Source organism: Accipiter gentilis, chromosome 2 (genome assembly GCF_929443795.1).
Source record: "Accipiter gentilis chromosome 2, bAccGen1.1, whole genome shotgun sequence".
Classification (NCBI taxonomy): Eukaryota; Metazoa; Chordata; class Aves; order Accipitriformes; family Accipitridae; genus Astur; species Astur gentilis.
The window spans coordinates 24,662,316-24,685,041 of record NC_064881.1 but is presented as its reverse complement, the minus strand read 5'-3'; the positions used below and the strand labels follow the sequence as shown (position 1 = coordinate 24,685,041).

Here is a 22,726-nt window from a genome sequence, read left to right as displayed (position 1 = left end):
GAGAGCAGTCTTTTCTTTTTGGCTGATCAGAGGCAATTTCAGACACAGGTCCAGCATGAGCAGAACCTACCTCTGATTCATTTCAAAGCCTCTCTTGTGTCACATTCTAACACAACAATAAAAAGCTATTACCTATATATAGGAGAGTATCACCCTCACAGAGACCACTGCCTATTCATTTAAACCACTCAGCTCCCTCAAGTCTCAACTGGTTAATATGTTATTCCAGAAGAAAAAACTTCTTTCCCCTCTTTTTCAGAACACGCATCCACTAATGCTAAACTAGAGGACACTGCTAGCTATAAGGGCTTTGCCAAAAAGGAAACAATGAGTGGTGAAGACAGTTATTCCACACCTTCCAGCCATATATATTCTCTTTCTACTGGTCTGAGTGACCTTTGGCTAAGCACAACATCCAGAATAGATTGTAGGTTTACTGGTATTGGGGGCTACCTTTTTGACATATCTATAGACAACTTTGTGACTGTGGGTGAAAACACAGCTGCTAAAGTATTTGCTTTTAAATCTTACAGAGTGATGGATAACTCAATATATGAATCATCAACAATAATTTTGATGATGGAGGGGTTTATACCCATTTCAATGATGGGAGAAAACGAGGCAGAGGAGGAACAGTTCAAAAGCATTAGAACGACCAGGACAGTCAATAGCTGTAGACTGAGTTGCAAATGTAGCTCTGTCCCCAGTGACAACTAACGGTGTTCAGGAAACATGAAGGGTTTGCATTCAAGTTTTAGATTGATTGAAAACTCCAGCAAACCAGTTTTAAAGGCACTGTTTACAGAAACTCTCACAGATAAAAGCACCAAACATAAACCTCGGATTCCTCTGCCAGGTGTCTCTTCATTGGTGAGGCAACTAAGCAGTAGTCATCGGAACCACATGACAAGGACCTCTTGTGCACTATTTCATAAAAAAATTAAGAGAACAATAAAGAATGTTTATACCACGTTTCCATCAACCATAGGTTTTATAAATCCCATACTTACATTATTATTCAGCAGCCTGAAAGTTTTTTCCTTTCAATAAATAATGATACTTGGCACACCATTTATTTCTGAATTGACTCACAGAGGCAGATTCTTTCAGTTTAACATGCTGATATTATGATCTAAGAAATGTTCAGAGAAGGCTGACTACAGCCACGTTCTGGCAACAACCTTTTTCTAGCATTGAAGAGAGGTCAGGAAAAGCTGCCTTTTAAGACATTTAAGGATCCTGCCAGTATGGGAGAATTAACAGCAGCTATAGCTTGTAACCGTATCTTACCCCTCTACCCAATGGTACATGCCAAGACACTGAAAAATTATGACCAGAATGTCCCGTACTTTGGCAATTCCTGCCTAAAAAATCCTTTTTGGGAGCCATTGGCACAAATCAAAGCAGCTGCTAATCTAAGGAATTACAAGAGTGAGAAGCAAGCCAGCAGATACCTCTGTTTCAACTCTCCAAACTCTTAGGTCCTTCACTAAGTGCAGCTTCCTCAGTCCCCAACAGCGCATTCAAATGGAGTTCAATAAAACTTAATGTGAAAATGTGTAGTCATTAAATTTTCCTATTCATATTCACAAAGCTTCTGCAAAGTACCTTCATAAAAATTTCAAATTTTGTCCTTTGATTGTTTTCAGGGATGTTACAATATCATCTCAAAGATCTGTATTTATCGGTCTTGAAAGAGCTGCCAGCAGTGTGGGCATTCTCTAATAAAGTGTAAGAAATCCATCTTAATACCATTTCTTGCTGCACAGTTCCTCTTTTATGATTGCGGTTTCATTACGACAGTTTACATCAACAAGAATGTATGTGGTTCCAACTAGCAAAATAATTTGAACAACAAGAACAAAGAGGCTCAGAAAGACTACGTGATATGCTTACACCACAAAGTCAACAGCAAAACCAAATCTACCTACTGTCCCATCTTATACTTGATCCATGAGGTGGCAGCTGAGGCTCAGGCGGCATGAATATATTTCCAGGTTTTATCCCTTGTATATATTAATGCTCCTCCTGCCCCCTTTCTTTCATACTGAAAAGCTGAGTTTCAGAGAGATTAAGCTAAGTAGCATATATTAACTATGCCTCATTACACATACCAATGGAAAAAAAATAATATTGGTTCTAAAACACAGAAGAGAAAAAAAAGTGTTACAATAATGACTTTTTCAACTTATGGATATTTTTCTCTTTACCAAAAGAGAAAGAGCCCATATTTTTTCTCATCAAGAGCTGATCCTACACTTAAAATCGTGTCATGTATGGCATGATACTTTAACCCCACTCAGGCATACTGGCTCCAACGCATACTTCCCAAACCAAATTGCAATTCTTGATCCAAAGCAAAACAACCAGAAAAATGGTGTTTTGACAGCTGAACATCTGATGACTGTATCACTTGAACCCTTCTGTTATTTAACCCTTCTCAATATTTAACATAATAACATGGTCCATTTTACCTGTAATGATCTATCTAAAAATTGGGTTATCGAATGAAGGCACATTTATCCTTTACATTTAAGACCTCAGCGGGCCTAATTAATGCCAAAATTTCTAGGATCCATTAATACACTCTTTGTCAATGCAGTTTTTGCTAAGTACGGCGTATCTTAGTGTATGTAAAATGTCTGATTGATTATAATCAATACACTATTCAAGGCACAAGACAAATTTTTCTGCAGTAGTGTTTATAAAATGGCTAAAGAATATGCAGGCTTGTGCCCACCACTCTCCATCAGAAACAACTGACCTTCTAACTATTCTTTCACTATGAATAATGCATTCTTCTAAATCCTCTCAAAATGCAAAGGAGAGGCTCTAGAACTAAACAGCTTTCACCGAAAAGATGGTTTCCAAGTTCATCATTTCTGTGCTCAGGTTTCATGTGCATCACATTTCCCTCCACCCTCCACATACGGCACACACATGCATTACCTCAACACTTTTAAAGCTCTGTTAGTCATTCTGCAATAAGACTGAAATGATCTTCCCAGTATAGAACTAATCATCCTATTTTCCACAACTTATCGCTAAAAGGAAGCAAATGCCATTACATTTGATATGAACAGGTTATGAGCATAGAACCAGGTAATCAATTCTCCATTGATTTGAGACATCCTACCAATTTATACCAGCTGCAAATACTGGTCACTATGTCTGAAAATGTCCAGGCCATGGTATTTTCAAAATTTTAGCTTAACTTCAAAAAAAATTAGCTTTGGTAGCCTTCTTGCTTTTTACTATTTGCTTATGGGATTATTTGTATTTGATTTTGCAGGATTAGTGAAAAGATTTCAGATGTATCAGTAGCTCTGTAGAGGGACACATACAATCGACAGAAGGAGGCTTCCACATGAAACTGAAATCCTAAAGAGAGGAAAGGAGGGCAGTAGAGGGCAATCATAGTGAAGGTCCAGGAACTAATTGTTTCTGTTGTACATACACATCCTTCTGTTAGATACCATGCTCCTCTCACTGTCCAGTTCCTTTGCAGTTTCTACATGTTTTTTTCTTTCTTACACCATTCTCCTATATATCTGCAGGAGGGAAGACTCCTCTACATATCTCATAAAACGTGACTATGGTGGTGGTCAAAAGTTGAAGCCCATTAGTGAAATTATCTGGATTATTTCGTTTAGCTCAAAGGTTAACTGTAGTGCATGTATGTAGAAGAAATTAACCATAATAAATGGATGATTTACATCAACAGGAAAAGTATTTTCTTATCCTCACTTTTCTGTAAAGAAAACATGATATCCCATATCTGCACTTCAATGATTTTCTATTTCTGTGCTTTTAAACAAATATTAAAGTAAATAATACCAGTGTTTATTTTCAAAGTGCAATCAATATCACCTTCAGCCCTAATGGTCATAGGAAAGAGATTAATAAGGAAGTCCCCACTAGATGAATTAATTAATATATGTTTAGTAAAAGAAGCAGATGTTGCTGGACTAGTCTTCTGTTTTCCAGCAAATGCCACTCATTCTAGTTCAATGGACAAGTATATTTTCTTTCTTTATGCTGTGCCCACAGCCCAAAACACCGATGCTCTGCAAGGGGCTTAGGGAGCACTTCTTTAGATGGGAACTTTTACAGAGGACTGAACCAAAAAGAAAAGTTTGAGCTGTGGGTTTGAAGCCACACTAAGTCAGCACTGAGTTTGACTTAATAAACCATACCTTGATTCTTCTGAAACTCACATAACACTACAAGACCTTAAAGACATTGAAGCTGGGGTGGGCAGAGAGGCTGCACATGTGTCTGCCTTGTAGATGTGTCCTCAGAAAAAAAGGTTGAGAAAAATGGGAAAAATGTTGCCTAAAAGGAGCCTGGGAACTGAGTGACAAAGTTCTCTCCCACTGTCTGCCTTCCGCTATGTACAAGAGAAACTCTCATTGTTCATTTTTCTAAATAAACATGACTTCATAAAAATAATCAATTTCATTAAGAATATTATCTAAAACCAGAAAGAACCTAAGTAACCCCAAATATTGAAATAATATTTTTGTAACATGTTTTTGAAAATTACTGGTTTGGATTATAGCCCTTTTCTATATACTACACACACAATATCACCACAATCCAAAATACTCTGATTTACAAACAGGATTTATAGAAAGATGGGGAAAATTCCTTGTGTTGGGATTTGGCAAAAGACAAGTGTCTTACATTAATAAAAATTCATGCGATGGCAACATTCCTCCAAGTCTTTACGGGGAAAAAAAATTACAGAATTCTGGCTTACTTTATTTTGCAACAAGATTTCATTTTAAACTGCACCCTAAAAGTTACAAAATTTTGGCTATGCCTGACATACAATTTTGGATTCCCAAAAGTGGCAATTGTAGATGTCCTTCTATAGCAGCCAGTTGAATCTAGAATCTCAAAAAAAATCTTACTAGCTAATTAAGTCTGACTTTAGCAATTGGGTGAAAATCTGACTACAGAAAACATCAATACGGAATGAGAAGAAATCACGCTTTATCTTATCTGGTACTACAGCAATTTTCAATATAGTATTGCAGAATAAAGTATTATGAAGGGAATCTTCCCCCAAGATGCAACAATTGCATTTCAACTGCACAGTAATTTTTGTCCACAAAATATCTATATATTATTCCTAGACGAACTGGTGAGTTGCAGGATTTGACCATATTTAATTATGTGATCATGTAAAGTATAAACTTACAATATGAAACCTTGAAAGATGTGCCTGTTTGGTGGTCAGCAGGTGAGAAGTCCTTACCTGCACAACCAAGGGGAATCCTAACCAAGGCCCAAAGCCACATCACTCCCTGTCCCACCACAGACCTTGCATGCTTTGCATCAGCTAGGTGGAGACTAAGTATGCAAATGAAACTATGTGTTTAAGCCAGACTATTAGCTCATGCAGTATCTTTCCGTGAATTCATATCAACTAACATTTGGTTTCACTGAAAGAATATGATTTCTTTTAGTCTTGCTTCTGAAAACAGCTAATATGATTTCTTTTAGTCTTGCTTCTGAAAACAGCTATCTTCCTTTTCAATGATTCAGTTGTCATCTAATACGCAGTGCTTGACAAAAAAAACACAAATTGATTGTCTCTGTAGTAAATAAACAGAAATTTATGTCTTATCTTACACCATATATCATACAAGATAAGATCATGTAAGATATAGGACGTCTCAACTATATCTATCTTATATGGTATATGAAGGAACAAATTCAGCATCTTCTCATAGATTAACAGTTGGAACATAACTACTTCCATGAAAGTCAGCTCATTTTAAAAACAAAATTAGCTGCATGTCTTTTAAAAATTTTCACTACAAAATGGCTGTAGGATTTTTCTGAAGATTTCACTGTGATAACTTCACTATTTGTTTACTTGGCTTTGATGTCTCTTTCCGCTCCACCTGCTCTGAAATATGCTGTTATTATTCTATTAATAAAGACGTGGTTTTTTTCCTCAGCTGAAATACTAATCTAATAATGTATTCTTACTTCATCATCTTGCAAATGTATTGCAAATGAATGTTTATTTATTTATTTATTTTTTAAAAATGTGCTTCTGCTTTAAGCATACTTTCCACAGTATATTTTAAGGTTTTGTTTTTCTACAGAATATGAAGTTGCTGTTAATTGACATGATCATTAATAGATATTATATTTACTTTGTTTGGTAAGGTAGTGTGATCTGTCCTGATATGTATCTAATTGTACAGGGTATCAATTTCTGTATCAATTTATTAATATTGATAAACTATAAAATAAACTATAAATAAACTATAAACCAGTATGGTTTATCCTTGCACTATTATCCTGGTATTCTATGTATTCTACTAGAAAGCAGGCTCTTGCGAGAATAACATTTTTTTCTTATTCTTGACTACCAGCAGAAATGGAATAATAAGCTAGCTGGACCTTGAGTTTGACCCACTACATCAGCTCTTTTTCACTTTTAGTATACCAGAAAAAATATGTACCAACTCATTTACTAGGAAAAACAAGATTGCATTTTTTATGTTAAATCAGATTTTTATTATGTCACCTTCAGAATCCCTGATTCAAGAGGTACCAGACTGTCTGTTCTATTGAGTTAATACCCTGTTCCACATTTATATCAGAAACACAGCCTGTTGTATTGAAATCAGAAGCCTGATCTTGCTCCCAATGAAATCAATAGCAAAGTTGTTATAGACTTAATTATAAGATGGGGAGTATCCTTGGATACAGTTACATAGGTACACCTTCTACATCTCATGGTACGCTCTGTACTATTCAAAATACATGAGACTGGGAAAGATGGACTTTTACATGAAAAGATCATGCACAATTTCTCATCTTTATTATAAACAATCAAAACAAGAAATTATGTCCTCAGATAAAACTCTGTCACAGCACAGTCCAAATGGACCTATGTTCCAAGTGCTGCAAAACTGCAGATGAGAGCAGTACCCAACTCGTAGTTTCTATGTGGGCTCTGTCTTGCTACAAGCTACACATTTTATGTTCAAAGTGTACCTGGTAGGCCTTGTGCTTGGCATATTTACTTAAAATATCTTTCGTATATGAAGTATTTTATTGATAATGATGGCAGCCTTCATTCAGTCTTCTTTCCACCACGATTCTGTTTTCTAGGCCAAATAAAGATTGCCGTCATATATAGTAATCTACATTCTACAGACAGTAAATCTTCCATAAAGATGCTGAGGTCAGGTCTTTAGCTCTGTATTTAGTAGAGATGGCCAAAATTCCCTTGATTTTCAAAAGTATTTATGCTTGCTGCTCTGTGTGAGCAGCAGTTAACAGGCGAGTATCATAATTTGGGTATCTTGCTTTGAATTTCACAGATGAAGTCTAATACCAGAAGACTAATGTAAATTATTTCAAAACTTACATGTAGCATCCAATACCATGACATACATTTTATATCACATTCCAGAGGTCACAAAGTATTTAATTTGAAAGAGGCAGATTTTAAACATACGTAAAAAGCACTACCCTTTCATGAAAGGATCAAAGCTTTCAAAGTTTTCATTAGGAAGTTCCTATCTTCAAAGGTGCCAACTCTATTACCCCACTTCTATAAAGATACTTTACTGATGCAATGCAAGGCTGTAAAGCATAATAGCAAACAGCTGGTCATAAAAGAAATTTATGATTATGGATTATACTATAGTTACATTTTGAAGTGAAATGGCAATTGCTATATGAAATTATTTTGTCACACTCTGAAGGAGAAGATAAAAGTTGCAAAGCAAACTACAAAGTTGAAATATATATCTGTGGCAGAGATGATAGAGTGGTAGGACTGAGAAAAGGCAAAGGATCTGAGTCAGTCCAAGGAAGTCATCATCACTACACCCCTGATTTGAAAAATATTTGCTTCAGATCCATTTTCACAGCTCCTTCTTCATCTTACTTGTGTGGGCAGTCTTCCTGACCTCACCGACATCAGTGGTTTCAGAATATCTACTTACAAGAGCAAGAAAGTCAGCTTTCTCCCCTTTGCAAATGACACCAAATTCTGCAGCATGGGATGCATTGCATCACATTTCAACAGCAGTTGAGGGCGTTTCAAATTCCATAACTTCTGTTGTATTGTCAGCTAAAGTAACCTGAAGTTAAGAGAGCCTTCCTTTAATTGACCTTACATAACACTTAAGGCTGGAAAACATGGTCTAAATCTCAAAGAGGTATGCAGATTGCCTGCACCAGTGCTACCTGCCTTAAAAAAAATAAGGTCCACCTCAGGCCATAAGTTCCCGAAGGCCCAGGGAAGTCTTCTCTGAACCCTCCCTCTTTAACAAATCCCAGGAACAACTGAAAGCAGTTCCCTGGTACAAGCAGGGGGATGGACATGCTTTCTGCCAAGCACGTCATGGTGCATGCAGGAGCTCCTGTTCATCCTGGGCCAGCCACAGCTCTCAGTCCAGTCCAGTTCTCCAGGGAATCTCCAGGGAATCTGGGTACCTCACTGAGTTGTCCCAAATGGCTCCTTCAAGGTGCCTACTTTTTGTAGAGACTGCCCAGAGACATGAAGTACCAAGTTTAGGGGCTCTGAGTACCCTCCTGAAATCAGAAACCTATTATTCAAGTGTGTGACTCACATTAAGGTGGGCACAAATAATCAAAATCTAAACAAACTGTAAGAGCAATACATCAGGCAGACTTCAGAACCAACTGAAATTTAAAGTTTCTAGTCAGGTCATGAGGCAACAGCCAGTCGCATCAGTTTACACTGTATCTTTTAAGAACATGTAATAAAGTTCTCCTAAATGTTAATAAAAATTAACATATCCTTAAACATAAAATCCCTGAAAGAAGTCATTGTTTTCTTGCAGTTTTGTGGACTCTTTTTTTTTTTTTTTTTATTTAACAGCATGTTTGCATTTGACCTATTGCATTTAGATATGCATAATACCTAACAATTTTGTGTGCAGTACTTTGTTTAGAAGTCTTTTTTAGGGTATAAGATTTATTTCAGCCTTTTGGACCTCATCATTCTGCTCTGGACCTGTTCTACCAGCATCAGTAATGAATACTTGTTCCCTCTGGAATTTGTTGAAATCTAACACCTTTCTTCATTCAGTTACCATAATTGATTATAGTATATAATAAGCAATTGGGAATCCTTAGGATTTGCCATTTAAAGAATTAAGTCTGCAAATTTGCAGCAGGGCTTTTTTTGTATTGGCTCAGTGACTACCCTTTGGCTTTTTGTATCAGGCAGATTGGCATAGGGAAACCATAGGACCAATTAAAGCTCTAGGTTTAGGAAATACCTTCTTAGAAGGACCAATTACTGGATCTACCCTTTTTATTAACAGTCCCAAAACAACCTTGTCAGGTAGAAGGGATTCCTGGTGAGAACAGCTGTGAGGAGGCAGGTACATATAAGGACGAAAACAGGTTTGGCCAAAGAGTCCTTTTCATCCGAGCACTCCTTCACCTTCACAGTGGCTGGCCTTTCAGCTGGGAAGAGAGGCCAGACACCAGGACCAAGTCAAGCACTGGACCAGCACTGAGTAGTGGGGTCCCTATTTCTTGTCTGTCTTGCAGTCACACTGCACAGCAAAAAATCAGATTGCATTTTTCACCCTGGTGGGAGTATTTGGCCTACAAAGCTGAATAATGCACTGTAAATTTCAAGCTAACTGAAAGAATTAGGAATAGTTTTTAATTTATACTCTAAGATGATGAGAGGTAAGAATGACCCCTGGAAGTAAAGCTTTGAAAGAAGGGAAGGTAAAAAATAAATAAGTAAATAAAGACCAGTAGAAAGTCTGCTTTTGGATCTAGATGAATAACACTGAAGCTGTCGTATGCACACTGATATAAAGGGCTTACCTTGGGTATCAAAGGAATGAGAAACTTTCTTTTTTTTCTCACTCATGAAGTATGAAATCATTTCATACTTTCATTTCATACTTTCATAGTTAAAGAAGTAAGTCTACTTTACTAGGAGAAAAATAACCCTACTCCAAGAACCAGTTACATGAATAGTGTCATGTTATAATTTGTGAGAAGAGGGCTATATTTTGTTGTTTGCAAGGCTTTAATTGTTCTGGTTTTGTTCTTTAATAACAAATGGAAATGAGTAGTGAAATATCTGTAGTGTTGATGAAAGCTAAGGTGGTGGAGAAGGTGAGGGGCTTGAGCCCTAGGGGAAGATGAGGAAGAGCAGGCACTGCAAACATCCCCATTGTCTGGAGCCTTAACTGAACTGCTGGAGATTTTTTTTCTCCATTTCTATTGCTGCCCCTCCTCCTTCTCTTTCTACCCCTCTCCCCTCTTCCATCCCTCTCCTATTGCTTCCTTTTCTTTCATCCTTCTGAGCTGTGCCGATGCCAGGGGAGAGGTCCAGAGCAGGAGGGAAGATCCAGCAAGTCTGAAATAAAAAAACATTACAAATAAAAGATAAAAAGGATCCAGAAATTCAAATGAACACACCCAATATTTTAAAATATACTTTCCTCTGTCTGTCACTGCAGACCAGTGTGACATGCGTCTCAATGATAGGGCTGATTTTGATCTTAAAAGATCTGAAAGTGAAAAGTAGCCAGTCTTATTCTGTTTATGATGAATATTTACAACATTCATTAATATTTGTGACCAAGTATCAAGAATTTCTGAACCCATTTTAAAATTTCTGAGATGAAATGTCACACTATATAGAATCTTAACTTGGGCATCAAATAAGAAAAAAAAATAAATAAAAAAATTGTGGCATTCCTGAAATAGCTTATTTCTTTGAACTAAACTGTAATTATTTTCCTTGTAATGTCGCCTTTCACAAGCATGTGTGCATGAGTGAGAAACAAAATGTTATGGTGCATAAATGAAACAGGGAAAAAAGGCAAATACTTCATGAAGTCCGCAAAGGGTTTTATCCCTGTAAATCTGTTTTACAGGGATACTGCTCAGACAATGCATTTTTGAGGGACAGTACAAAAACCTAAGGTAGAAATATAGATGCATTGCAAAGAACAAAGATGAAAACCAAGCGGTGGTGAAGTGCATAACTTGTTCTGATTCTGTAACACAGTAGCTGCAGCTAACAGTTTATAGTCCCCGGAACATATTATTGTGCTTACTTGAAACAGTTATTTCAAATTGCTGAGAACTCCAACTTTTTAACTCCTCAATTCTGACAAGTCCTTAAGATTTCTGAATCTACCAAGCATTATAATGTGGCTATAAGAGCTCACAGCTGCATCTTACTTTATCATGGTAGTAACACTACGGTATTTGGGCAATTAACTCTTACTACACTGAGTTTTGCACTTATGCCTATTATACCAAATGATTCATTTCTAATTTGGATTCAGCTTTTCTTCAGTTTCATACTGTGCTGTCAGTGAAAAACACAGCCTATGTAAGCAGCTTAATGACATTTGCACAGGCACTCGGATAATGCCGCTCTAAGAATAAGACAGATCCTATGGTGGAAACATGTACGCTGTATTCACATATTTCAGTACCTGTACAAAATCTTACAGAAAGCCCAAACAGATATTGAAAGAAATAGAAGAATTCATAATTTGTGGAAAAAAAAAGGGATGATATCATAGCATACTGGGCAGTGGCACAAACTGGCTGGTGCTTTTGCATCCTGCTACTCACAACAACTTGGGACAGATCTAAAGCAAAGTTTACTGAAGTAAACTTTGTGTAAGAGCTGATTTATACAATGGTTAACACTCAGTCTTGTAAAATTCCAACCTTCTCCAGAAAATTACCTGAGACAGGGAAACATAAAATCTATCTGGATATTCAAAAATACAGGTTTTACTGGAATCTTTTATAACAAGCATGCACGTGAGGATATTAGTGGCATGACATCAATAGCTAAATATTTAACCTATGTTGCCTGGATCACCTTAGTTCACCAACTATTATTTTTGCATTATTATGTTAAAACATAATAAATGTTTTAACATTTATTTAACATTTTAACATAAAATAATAAAGCCTTCTTCAGAGCTGTCTAGAACTTGCAAATTCAGGTCTTCTGCTGTTTGTTGAGCTGTTTGTTGATCTACTAATTATTTTTTAACACTGTGACTATATATCTACATTCATTTACACATGCAAAGTGCAAGTAGCTGATTCCATTGCCACCCACATAATCTTTATCTTTCCATTATTTTCAAAGGTTTCTCAAGTGAGATCTATGATTGCACCCAATAGCTCAAGACCCTGGATTTTAGAACAGGACTCTGTGAGGAGAACTCATTGAAGAATCAGGTTGTAGGATTACACTATATACAGTCAGAAAACTGGGTGAAGCAATGGAAGAGAGGCATGAAATCTTGGCCCCAGCAGAAATGTTTGGGAAATTTGTCATAGTCCAGAACTGATTCAAAGTGCTTAGAAAGACATTTGCATTTCTGTCAAAAAAATTACTGCAGAAGTTGAAAAGAAATTATAGTAAAAACTTCAAGTGATAAAGATTCTAGCAGCCAAAAAAAACCCCAAACCCCCAAATCCTCTTCAGTTAAATATTTCAGTAGGAAATTAGTGTTTTGACAGATTGGGGGGGGGCGGGCAAAGCATGGGATTCATCTCCTCTAACTTATTCCATCAAAAAAAGTTAGGAATTCAGTTTAAATGTCCCATCTAGATTCTCTCTCATCAGTGAAAAGAGAGAGGCATTTTAAGAAGGTTGTTCATCTCAGCTATCCATAGATGCCTCTCTTGGGATGTACTCTGTAATTCTCTGGAGGTGTCTATATATCTCCATTGACTACAAAGCCTTGAGCAACTGTGTTAGACTTCAATGACTAACTTTTAGATGGCTAAAATGATGACTAGCTTAGCTCTGAAAGCCTATTTTTTAAACAGCAAGGTTAAGTGAGATGAATTGAGCCTTTTGTGTAAATCACTTTATCAAATAACTACAGAAAAAAAATGTTTCAAGAGGAAATTTTGACCAGCATCTGTATCACTGATTTTAATAGGACCAGGGTTTAATTCTGCACCTTTCTGTTTCTATATCACCCACCAGAGCAGGGGACATGCTGAGGAATGGCAACACAGTATGCTTTTCTCATAAAATAATAAACAATAAAAATAGCATCAATGTCCCAATGAACTATCCCCCTAAAGCAAAAGTGACATAACATCAAAACTTAAATGTTGTCTCTCTTTTCATTGTGCACAATGTACATTATTCGTCTACAACTTACAAGTGCACAACTAGAAGATGCTAACCTCTTCAGAGCTAATCTTGCAGTTGTTCCATTTACAGAACTCCCATTTAACTGGAAGTTGTGTATGCAGGAATAAAACATAATTACATCCTCCTTCTTCTGCAGTTTGGGGGGAAAAAAAAAAAAAAAAGTGGATGTGAAATTATACAGTGGAGAGTACATTAGAAAACTGACCTACTGTGCAACATCTCAAGTGTTGGGTTTTACCCTGTGAAATTAGTGGCAAATACAAGATGAGAAATGAGATGATAGCACTGTTACTTTTGTTACTTAGAACACAGTATAATTAATCCCTTTTACAGGTACCCAAACAGGAAGTTTTGTTTTAATTATATCTTCAGGGTGTCTGTTTCATAGACACTGCCTGACAGTTTGAACAGCACATTTTTAAGTGTTAGTTATATAACTTCTGTCCTAATATTTATTGGGTGAAAAAGCTTTTAATAAACTATTGTAACTAGGTAGAATTTCTTTTCTTTTATAAAAAGTAACTCTGTGTTACAGCTCAAGCTCAGAAGCATGATGATGCAATTACTAAAAGCACAGTGTTTCATTGTAAAAAGTCAGTGAGTTAACTCCCTCTACCCACAAGAAACGCTGCTAGCATTCAGTAACCCCTGAGTGCAGGCCTGGTGTGCAAAAATGCACAGAACTATCTTTGTTACATTTGTGCATTTTATTTTTTTTGCATTTTATTCATTCATATTGTTCTAATAAAGAGGATGCCTAGGATAGCGCAAACATTTTAGTACTTCTGAACTCCATTATAGCACAACCAAACAGAAAGCAGGACCAGCATTGTCAACACCATCCAGATATAATTCTTTGAGACTGAAACTCCAGTTCTTAAGTCAGCCTAAAAATACTGCATGCAAGGTATAACATGTGCAGTGCCTCTTCCAAACCGTAAAGTTAGCACTATTTAACAAGATGTGTCTTGTATCTATTTGACATAGATGCTGTTCAGCTCTGTGCAAAACTCTCAGCAAAAAACAGAGACATCTTTTTACTGAATGAACTGTACTAATGCGATGTTTTTCTACAGAACAAATTTAGCCTTGCTTCAGTCAGGTGAAGAATTCCATTAATATTTGATTTGTGCCAGATAGCCCCTTTTTGTTGACCCTGCACAACACAAAGCACATGCCTGACTCAAGGGAGGATCTTGATGAAAGCAACCGATGTGATTGAGCAGGCTGAAATAAAGGCTGTTGGTATGGGGCACAGTTGGAAGACTGGGACCTGGCTTTCACCAAGTCATTTAATAATTATCAAGGTCTAATAATGATAATTGGATCCTTTATAGTTTCTTGTTCTTTAAATAATAATAATAACAATAATGGCTTGTACTACCTTTTATAAGCTATGGCTATCCAAGGGACTGTAAGCAGTTCTCAGATGACCAAAGAATTGCCCACGCAAATTCTCAGCTCTTTTCAGAGCTCCATGTTGACTTACTTGCTCAGACACTGAACATCAGTAGAGGCAACAACCACTGACATCAGGAGGCAGCCACCTGGGAAGGGCCACTGATGTGGCCCAAGTTTAATCGCAGCTCTGGGTGTTTTGGGAGAAAGATTCAGGAGTATGCAAAGGAAAAATAAAGAGCCTAGGAAGTGTCATTCATATTCCACCACGTTCATACCTACTGTTGGTCACCACTCATATGACATCCACCTCTGCTTCTTCAAACCTCTGCCAGCCAAGTCAGAGTAGAAATTATTATGTTTACTACCATAACCATGAAGGAACTAGAGCAGAGCAAAAAGCTCTGTTCCTGAAACTGAAATGCAACTGCATAATAGTTGAGCCCTGGCACCCTGGCAGGGCAACCGGCATGCAGGGAGCCTGGGCTGGATGCTGGGGAAGCACACGGAGGAGTACCACGGAGGCAATTTAACTCTACCTTTTGTCAAGTGGCAGTAGATAATACTGGTGTGTATAAATTTACTACATAGAGGAAGTTAAACTGCTCATTCTTTGAAACAAATGTGTTGGTTAAGCCCTAGAGGATAATTAATTAATGTAAGATTTCTGTTACTTCTCTGTCACACTAAAAACATCTCTAAAAATATCTATCTATATGATTCTATCTATTCATCTACCTACCTATTTTTTTATTCCAGAATATCACAATGATAAAAACAAATTAATCATATTCACACTAAGCAACCTGAGATTTATTTAATAATTTGAAGGTCTACTTGATTATTTGCTTTAATTGTTGGCAGATGATTCATTGAGATGGAAAATCACACTTTGTTGTGCAAAAATAAACTTTTTTTTCAGAAAATACTTCCAAAACTGCAGTATAAATGCTTTTGAAGGATTAAGTACATTATAGAGATTAGAGTGTCATTGTGAAATAGGAAAGAGTAGAGACAAGAAATAAAAATGGTACAAACTATTCTAATGTGTGTATATGCAAAACAATAATCTTCAAGCCATTTTACTCTGGTAATTGTTCAAAGATCATATAATAATATTGGTACCTTCACAAAGGTGAAAATGTTACATTGTAATCTTCATACCATTTAAAAGTAGCATTTTGTTTTCTTCTGTCAGTCTGGATCTGAGTTTAAGGAAGCTATGAACTGGATGACTGTGTAGACAGTGTCACAGATTACATAATTTTTCTTCAGGAAATAGTCATCTTTAGCCTTCTGTTCAGATATTCTGTAAGTACTTAAAACATAAAGGAGTCAGGTCCAGAATTTGACAGAGCACCGCATTCTCTAAGAAGACCAAGGGAAGTTAAAAACGTTCATCTGAGGGCAGACCTAGCAGTCTTCACAATCCCACACTTTAAACACTATTGAGCTTTTTTATCTTTTTATCTTTTGAAACCGACAATGCAGGAATTGAAGAAAATAGGAAAAATTACACTGTAAAAGAGAAATAAACTGCTTTTAGAATAATGCTTTAGAGGACTAGAGAGCTAAGATATAAGCAACCTGGGAAGAAACTAATAAGGAAAAGATATTTTAGAAAGCACTGTAGCCAACTTTCACCTTTATTCCTGATAGAAGGCAGTCCCTGATACATCACTGATTGGCTCAAGCCCATTCAGGTTCCCCTGGCTGGTATGAATACAAAATATTTAAAAAAAAAAAAAAAGAAAAAAAAAAAAAAAGAAGAAGATTCTTGGGAATTTAAAAGTCAGAGTGTTGCAGGAGAAATTCCTGAGAGTCCTTTGCTGTTACATTCTAGCCAGAGAAATTCAAATTGGTTAGGCAGCGGAAGGGAAGGTCCGCACGGCACAAAGCCTGTCTCACCAGAAGAAGGCATATCCACAAGCCCAGCTCGGGCTGTGAGAGCCAGAAACCGGACTGCCATGTTTGCAGCTGAAAGCAGAGCAGGCCAGCTTGGGCAGCAGAGGATTTGAATGCAGCTGCCCTGCTTCTGCTGCAGCATGACTTTGGTCAGAGTCCGTCTCAATATCCCTTCCCAGCACTGACCACACTACCGGCAACCTCACCCCAGTAAGCCCAGCAAACATGAATGAAAAGGGGCTGTGATTGCTCTCTAGAAATGTATTTTGAAGAGGAGCAGAGACGTGGAGAAGGAACCTCATTGTCTGGGGACAGCAACGGCTCCCAAGGAGCATAAACCATCTGAGAATAAATTTAGGACAGGAATGAGGTTTCTAACAGCCTGAAGAGTGAGGCTCTGCCCTGCCTTTGAAGAGGTGCAGTAGGAGTGATGCCCTAGCTAAATTTAAAACGGAGCTTGCTGAATCTGAACAACGTAAGAAGACCAGCCTAGTGTCACAGCAAAACAGAGTTGATGACTCCACAGGCCTCTCTAGTCCTATGTCCATGTAGAAAAACGTGAGAAGATATGCTTCTTTTGCCAATTCAGGGCACTACAGCAGCTAAAGCATGTATTTATGAGTCAGTGCTCTGGGCAGTATACAGTTAGTAACTACTGTTCACCTGTTCATTTTTATTTGCTAGTAAGTACTGCTAATAATAGTTATGGAGGAAGAAAAGAAAAATTGCTTTCCAAAGCTTTCAGTTTACAGACCTTTAGAAAGGTATCTTAACTTCCTAAGCTCTCCTGAATATCAGAACAGATGTAAAGAAAAATAGAAGATGTCATTTAAGTATGGACAATCATCACTTTCAGGAGTTAGGGCAGTACAAGTACAACTCATACTCATAAAAACTGTAATTATATCATCACTTGTAGAAACAATGCTGTGTTCTTAGACAAAATTTGTATTCATCTCAAAAACACAAAAGGACAATTGTCTTTTACACTGACTATGGCTTTCCAAACATGCTTTCAACAGCGTTAGTCATAGCATAACTATGGAAACACCAAGCTGGAACCGATTTCACCAACCCAAATCCTACTGTGCTGACATACTGCAGGAGGCAGAGGTATTCTCTTTCAAAATTAGCTCCTTTATTCCTATTTTAAAGTCCCTAGGCTGTTTGATATATATGAAATCATACCACCTCAGATTGCTGCAAATGAAATATATGTGTATTAATTACCATGCTACTCAGACAACAGGTGTTTTGCAGATAAAATCTGGGTGCTGAAAATAGTGCATTCCTAAAACTTTCTTTCTCAGACTTCAAGATAAGACTAGGTGAGCGGGATTAGATCTTCAGTCAGCAACTATCTGTACAAAATTACTCACACGCCACACCTGCAATATTAACAGAAAGGACGAAAGGCACATCATTCTGGAAACTGCTAGCCTAGTTACTTTATTTCAGTGCTCTAGCAATATCAAAAATATTTTGCTTGCCAGCATTTCCACATAATTTAAAGAAAAACTTTAATTTAAAAATAAGGAGGGATGGAAATGAAAAGAGGGGTGGAGGACAAAGTTTCAATCACTCTCCTGTTTTAATGGCTTGCTTTCAAACTAAACCATGAAAAAATAAGCAGGCTGAGTCTTCTTAAAATGTGGAGTATTGACCCAACAGATCGTAACTATTTCAGAGAAGTCATCATAATCCATCATGCAAATATCTAGACAGTGTTTTTTAGACATATGGATTATTGACCCCGATATACTGCCAAAAGTGTTCCATCATGTCAGAGCAGAAGCCATGCATAAATATGCGCTAAATGTTTTTATTACATTTAAGCTGGAAAAACCCACCGTAAATACATAACAGATATGTTTCTAGAAAGACAAATGAATTTATTTTTCAACATGACTAGTTGCACGAGAGAATGCTGAAGACTTCTTATACACACTTTCTACTTTAAAGGAAGCTGTTAAGTTACAAGAATGTAAATACAAGCGTTAGAAGCCTCAAACTTCTGAACGCGTTTGTCGTCCTACGAATTATTTCTGCTTATACCACAGTGAGAAAAGAAATATATCCCCTGCAACTTACTTTAGTTTCCACATCTGAATACACAGCTTATCTTTATAGTTATAAATCCCTAAAAGCTGTTTATATAAAATATGTTAAGCAATCCCACCACAATAAAGTAAACAACAGAGAACACTGCAGTTCCAAGCATTCAGCACTTCAACTTTAGCATATTGCATTATATCCCTTTCTGAAAAAAAAAAAAAAAAAAAACCCAAACCAAAAACAACCAAAAAACAAACCCAAACAAAAAAAAAAAACAACACCAAACCCACAAACCAAACCCCAAACCAAAACCAAAACCAAACCAAACAAACAACAAAAAACCCCCAACCAAACAAAACAACCAAAAAAGCCAAAACACCTGTCATGTGGAAAAATCTTTCCAAATTGTATTACAGGGAACCAATATCCTGTCTCTACATCAGGGGCAGCCTCTGTTAAGCATTTAAGTGCTCTCAATGAAAAGTAACAGTTTCTTCTCCAATCCTGAACTCTCAGTGACCGTCACGGAAAGTAACAGTTTCCCATTCCCCGTCAGGCAGTGGCATTAATAATCATCAAAACAAAACGAAACACCTTCAAGCAAATATCTGCTGCTGATTAATCTCCATCCCAATGAATTAAATTCATAAGAGGCAACCTGCTGCCTTGTTTACGCCCTTTTAATATGAGGAGCAGAAGTTGGATATAAGGGTTTTGCTGCCCTTAGGGCTCCGAAATATGCCTCGTGTGGCAGTGAGCCAGCTCTCCGAGGGAGCCTCCTTTGCTGTTTCTCTCACAGCTGTTTTCTAATGGATAATTTTTAAACAGACACACACAAGTCACCACAACACAGGGCTCCGGGTTTTGTTTTTGTCTAAAGTCCTGCAAGTATTTGTACTCATAATGAGGATCTCAAGGTTTCATCCATTTCGGTTTGGGATTTAGTTTTTGGGGGTTTGGTCTGTGGTTTTTTTTTTTTAATGGGAAGGGGGAGTTGGGAGGGGGTGTCTGGATTTTTTCTTCCCCAGCTGCCTTCCCCTCTATACAGCACAGCACATAAAACACCTCTTTTCAGCTTAACCGACCTAGGCTCAATTAGTGCAACATTTTGCACACATCCAAGCAATTAAGAGACAGAGATACTTAGTTCAGTCCTCATGTGTATTGCACAGAAACATTTAGTTAGGGGTGGAAAGAAATTTCTTAAAAAAAAATAAAAAAATCTCACAATGTAATTTACACAGCGTGGAAACGCCTACAAGGAGATGAAGTACCTGCACTGGGGAGATGTTCAGTTGTTCACTTCATCTTCCGTTGACAAGGAAACCAAACCGCACTTCATTCTCCAGGAAAACCTTCCACTGCCATCATTTGAAAATGTATTTATTTGTATATATGTATATATCTATCATCATCATCATCATCATCATGATAATAATAACCATCATAAAATACTGCTGGCAAAAGAATAAAAAAGTCAAGGTGCAAAATGTGCAAAAGTAAGGATCATCCCTTTGGCTTTCTGTTTTGCTTTGTTATCTTTAAGGAGGAAAAAAAGTATTTAAAAATTATAACTGTAACACGCTGCAAGAAAAGTTTCACATTATAAACAGGCATCAAAAACTGAAAAAGAAGAAAAAAAACAACCCTGCTGATTGCACCGAGTGTCAAAAAAAAAAAAAAAAAAAAAGAAACAATAACAAAAATAATAAAATTAACATCTTGCTCTGTGGCTTCCACCAGTATTGCAAGATTACAAACTCTGTGTAAACACTGCTGTAAAATGCATTTGCAATTCCCATCTCTTTACGAAAAAAAAACCCCTTAAAAAACACCCAAAAATAAAAATAAAGCAACACCAGAGAAAATCCTCTGCAAAAAGAGTTAGAAACATGCCTTTTCTCTTATCTTTAAAAAATCAGCATCATATTTCACATCGCTTTTCCGTGCCACAACAAAACCAGTTGCATATATAGATATATAGCTACTAAATGTATATCAGTTGTTGCTGGACTGGCAAGTCTGTATTATTAATATTATCATTTTTCATTCCCAGTGACTCCCGGCCCCAGCAGCACCTTTTGCTCACAGTTTAGTAACCATCGCATGCTAGGAAAAAAAACTTGTCATCAGCAAAAGATCAAATCCATTTAAACAATAATCAAAGAGGAAGAAAAAAAAAAAGGCAAAAAAAAACCAAAAAAAAAAAAAAACAAAAAAAAGAAAAAACAAAAGGAAGAAAAAAAAAAAAACAGGACAAAAAAAGGAGGACAAGAATGTCAGCGGAAAGGTACTCACCGAGCGGGAGTAAAAGGGAGGAATAAAAATGAGAGTTACTATAAAATACAGTATGGCGGTGGAAGAAGGAATGAGGCGCTTTTTTTTTTCTCTCCTCTCTAGTCTCTGCCTCCGGCAACCGCCACGTGATCCGGAGCCGGGCGGACTGGCAGCCGGGAGGGCGCAGCGGCGGCGGCGGCACCGGGCGCGGGCGCGAATCCGGCCCCGAACCCGGCCCCGGCCCCGGCCCCGGCGCGGCCCCGGCCCGGCCCCAGTCCGCCCCGAACCCGCCGCAGCCGCCCGGCTGCCGCCGCCCCGCCCTGCCCCGCGCTCCGCACCCGCGCCGCGGCGGCCGCCCGGCCTCGGCGGGTGCCGCTCGCACACGCGCTCACGGGCTCGCACCGAGGCGCGGGCACGCAGCCGGTCCGCGCGGGCGAGGCGCGGAGGCGGGCGCGTCTTGCGCGGCAGCGCAACTTGCTCGCCGGCGCTGCGCGAAGTTGCCGCCCGGCGCCGCCCGCCCGCCTGTTGCCCTCCGGCCGCGGCGGCCCCGCCGGTTGCGGCGCCGCTCGCCCCCGGGACCGGGGCCGGCGGAGGGCGCGGCGCGGAGCCGGGGGTTGCCCGGCTGGGGGGTGCCGTGCCCCGGCGGCGGCCCCGGTCCGGCGCCGGGCTCCGCCGTGTGTGCGCTCGGGTTACCCCTCCTGCCGCTCCGGGGGGGGGGGGGTCAGGGGGGTGCTGTGTGTGTGCGCACGCAAGGGGGTAGCCCCCACCGCCCAGCTCGCCCTCACGAGCACGGGGGTGCCGCTCGCCCGCCCCGATTCCCCGCGTGTACACGGGGGTGTCCCTCCCGCAGCTCCGGCTCACCGTGCGTGCGCGGGCGTACCCCGGCATGCGGAGAAGGCACGGAGGGGTACCCCCTGCCGCCACTTCGGCTCGGGGTTTGCGCAGAGGGGCACCGCGCCCGCCGCTGCAGCCGGGGGGGGGTGCGCACGGGGGTTCCCCTGCTGCCACTCCTGCGTGGGGGGGGGGCGCGCAGCTCGGAGGGTTTCTGTGCCGTGCGGTGGGGCTGCAGCTACCGTGCCACCCAGTCGAGACGGAGCAGTGCTTCTCCGTCGCCTTCCAGGGAGCGTTTCACATGTGCGGCTGTGGGGAGGAGGAAAGGTACCGGCAGTCCCATCTGTTCTGTGCTTTTGTTTCTTGGCCTCTGCCCCGCTGCGTGGCCTCTCCCTCCTCCCGTCCTTCCAGTGGCCGGGCTGTTGCTTCCCGGAACAAAGTTCCTGGCCGGGGTGGGAAGGAAACAAGTGCTTTCGGAGGGGGTGGCTCACCGCGGGGGGAGGCGGGGGGGTGCGCTCCCGAGAGCGGCCCGCCCCCGAGAGCGGCCCGCCGTGGCTGGCAAGTCGCGGGGGCGCAGGGCAGTGGGCTCGGAGGCAGGGTGAGCCCGGGTGGGCACCCTCCCGCGGCAACGCAGGCAGCTGCCCGCAGCCTCCCCTCATCGTGGCGGAGGTGTTTGGGGCTGGGCCCCAAAGCACGCACGGGAGCGGCCCCGAAGCGGCTCTGTGCTTGGCCGGGGGGGCAGCTCTCCGCCTTTTCCTTTGACAAACAGGAGATGTACTGGAGCAGGCTGCGTGCTACTGTTGCCGAGAGTTTCCTCCAGACGCTTGCTTTTCCCTTTTTAGCTCTCCTCGCCTGTCTCCTTATTAACAAGCACAGCAGTGGCAGCGGGCGGCGGGGGGCTGCGAGCAGCTCGGCTCCGGCTCCGGCTCCGGCTCCGGCGGCGGCCGCGGCGGGCAGAGCCCCGCGCCCAGCCCCGCCAGGCCCCAGCCCGCCGCCTCCGCTCGGCCCGCCAGGGCTGTGGCCTCGCTGCACTGGCCCCCGGACTGTTCACAGCCAACAACCTCCCCCCAGACT

At 40.0% G+C, this 22,726-nt stretch overlaps 1 protein-coding gene across 4 annotated transcripts in view; it reads right to left on the bottom strand.

The window, feature by feature from the left end:
- Positions 1-21,031, bottom strand: part of RALYL (RALY RNA binding protein like) — a 403,949-nt gene extending 382,918 nt beyond the window's left edge. For 2 of the 4 annotated variants that reach the window (XM_049823286.1, XM_049823295.1), the window contains exons 1-2: positions 20,843-20,957; positions 19,819-19,905 (exon numbers count right to left, since the gene is read on the bottom strand). The gene's annotated coding sequence lies outside the window, so the exon portion shown is untranslated. Of the gene's footprint in view, positions 1-19,818; positions 19,906-20,842 lie in introns of all 4 variants that reach the window. The other 2 variants (XM_049823314.1, XM_049823321.1) reach the window with 1 other exon arrangement.
- Between the last annotated feature and the right edge of the window lie 1,695 nt (positions 21,032-22,726).